The following is a 2,830-nucleotide window of genomic DNA, read 5'->3' as shown; positions in this document are numbered from 1 at the left end:
GTGTGTGTGTGTGTGTGTGTGTGTGTGTGCGTGCGTGCGTGCGTGCGTGCGTGCGTGTGTGTGTGTGGCCTTGTTTATGAGGCATAGCAAGGATCATTTTCCTAACACATATTACACTGTAGGGACCAACTGCTCCTTGTGAGGACTCAAGCTTGCTGGGGAAATGCTGTATAGAAAGTCCCTATAAAGACAGAGAAGCAAATGTGTGTATGTATTTGTATGTACAGCATTGAGAGGACGACTTTCCCCACTTTTACCCACAAAAGTGAAAACTTTATCAATATGAGAACTGTTCCCTGGTTCTCACATTTTGCAATTCTACTGCTCTACTAGTTAAACGTTTTAGAGTTATGTTGTGAATAAAGTTGTGGTTAAGGTTAAGGTTAGGAATAGACTAGTAATGTTTAAGGTTGGGAAAAATGTCTAGGTTAAGCATAAATGCAGTTATTAAACTCAATGGAAGTCAATTCAATGTCCTCAGTAGGATAGAAATACCAGGATGTGTGTGTGGGTGTCTGTGTGCGTGTCTGGACAAATGGATGAATGGGCGCCCAGGTTCTCTGCTTTATAGGGGTGTTGTCAGTCTGTGTGTGAATAAGTGAGAGTAAATGTGTTGAAAAGAGAAAGAATATGAGGAATAGAAGCAGTGGAGGGTGTTGTCTTACAAGCGACAACAGCACATAGCAGAAAAAGGCATTTTCAACCAATTTATTAATCCTTTAAGGCAATGTTCCCTTTTCAGAAATGCAAATTGAATCAATCTGAGTCTGACTTTTAAGACTTTCAAGTGGGATTTAATTAGAAGCTGAGGCGCACAGTTTTAATGAGAGAGGGGGTGGAGAGAAGGAGAGGCAGAGAAGGAGAGAAAGGGGAAGAATGGAGGGAGGGATGGGAGAACGTGTTTTAATGCGATTCCTACAAGAAGGGTGAAGGACACACACATCCAGCGCTGACGGGTTTTCTTCACAGAAGATGTTCCGTCCTTCCATCTGTCCATCTGTCCTTGGTGTCCTTCACCTTTGACTCAGCTGTTTATGCCCAGGGAAGGTTGTAGCGGAGGGTCTGCTTTGAGACTCTAAACAACACCCAGTGCACACACACACACACGCACAAACACACACACACCGCCAAAAGCCGTACAATCATCACACTTCCACTTCCGGAATACTGATGCTATCTCCCCGTCTGAATCCTTTGTCTTTTGGTGTTGCTGTTATTTGCTCTGATATCTTTCTCTCTTTTTTTTTCCTCCTCTCTCACTGAGATTTCTTACCCTCCCTATCATCTTCCCATCATTTTCCAGGCCTTAAGCTGACTGAGCCTCCCAAAGCCGTCAGGTCTGATTGTCTGATCCTGAAGCGTCGGGTCCACAGGCTCAAAGGAAAAATCTGAATTCCCCTCAGCCTCCCGTTTGATTCTCTTTCATTCAGCTCTCCTCTGCCTCCCACTTTTTCTCTCTTCCCACCTCTATTGTCACACTGTATCTCGCCTTCTCCAAACACAGTCACACGTACTCCTGTAGTGATATTAGTGGCCTTCCCTGCACCTGCCAATCTCACTCCATTCCTGGTTTTTAGGTTTTTAAACATGTCATGACACATACTTGTGTGTTTGGTTCATCAGATCAGTTCATTCTGTTGAGTTAAGGTTCTTCTTTCTCATTTTTAGTGTTTTTTCCCTTGGTTTATAAATCATTTAGCTGTTTGGTTCCTCTGTGTTTTTATCTCTTTAAAAGTCACCTTCACTCAGGTCTCTGCTCAGTATTCTCCCTCGCTTCTGTTCTGCATTCCCTGGTTTCCATGTCACTAAGCAATCCTTCACCAGAGAAAGGTTTAGAGCCTCCAGAGCCACTTGGCTCCTTGGTTTTGTCGTCCAGTGCTCTTGTCCTCCTCGTCTGGGTCTCTTCAGGTCTCCTTCATAGAGTCTTCCTGTGTTTTGAATTATTAAATTCCACCCTGCTCCTCCTCATGTCTGTCCTGTGTTTAGGTTTACCTCAACCACACATTTTGACAATATGAAGTGTTAGCTTCAAATGTACATGTTTTATGCTCATTAGTTGTGTGGAAGCCCTGGTGTGTAGGTTTTGGTAAGATGTACGTCTGGAAGGTCTGAGGCTAATTCAAAAAACAACATCCGGCCCAATTATTCCTTTCTGCTTCTATCCAGTTATAGTGCTTCTCTTATCAAAGATTAGGTCATAGGGTCATTGAAGATTTCATAATTTCACTGTAGAATTTTAGAGATAGATCCAGAGTAGCTCATAATGCCAACCTAGGATATGCTTCTGTTTAATTTTCAAGAATTTATATTCCCCAACTCATGCGAGGTAACAAACCCTCGTTAGATGATTAGATGATATTTCATAATTTTACTGTGCAGTTTTGTAGACAGACCCAGGTATCACAACTATTATTCTAGATTGTGCCAATAACCATCTGTAGCATGGTCATCAACACATCCAGGCCTACAGGCTAATGACTCTCAATTTTTCTTCATTTCACTTTGTTGGCTTTTTTGTTCCTACTGTACTGCTCCTTTACCATAATGCACTACGTTAGCACAAAGCTTATATTTAAGAGAGCACTAATGTTGCTGCCTTGCTCGGGTATTTTACTACTTTTGTAGTAAAGAAAACAAGTGTGTTGTAGGCAAATCATGTCATTATTAGCTATCCTTTTTAACTTTTGTTTGCTTTCAGATGCGAACAGATTCAACTTATTTTGATGGCAACAGGGTGTGTTGCCTGGTGAGGGGAAGGTTTTGGATGCCTTTGAGCTGCGGGACTCAACAATGACTCAACTTCAGCCTCGACTGTATGTATATATAGTTG

This window comes from Poecilia reticulata, linkage group LG11 (genome assembly GCF_000633615.1).
Source record: "Poecilia reticulata strain Guanapo linkage group LG11, Guppy_female_1.0+MT, whole genome shotgun sequence".
NCBI classification, from domain to species: Eukaryota; Metazoa; Chordata; class Actinopteri; order Cyprinodontiformes; family Poeciliidae; genus Poecilia; species Poecilia reticulata.
The sequence above is the reverse complement of the archived record's forward strand: the minus strand, read 5'-3'. Positions refer to the sequence as shown.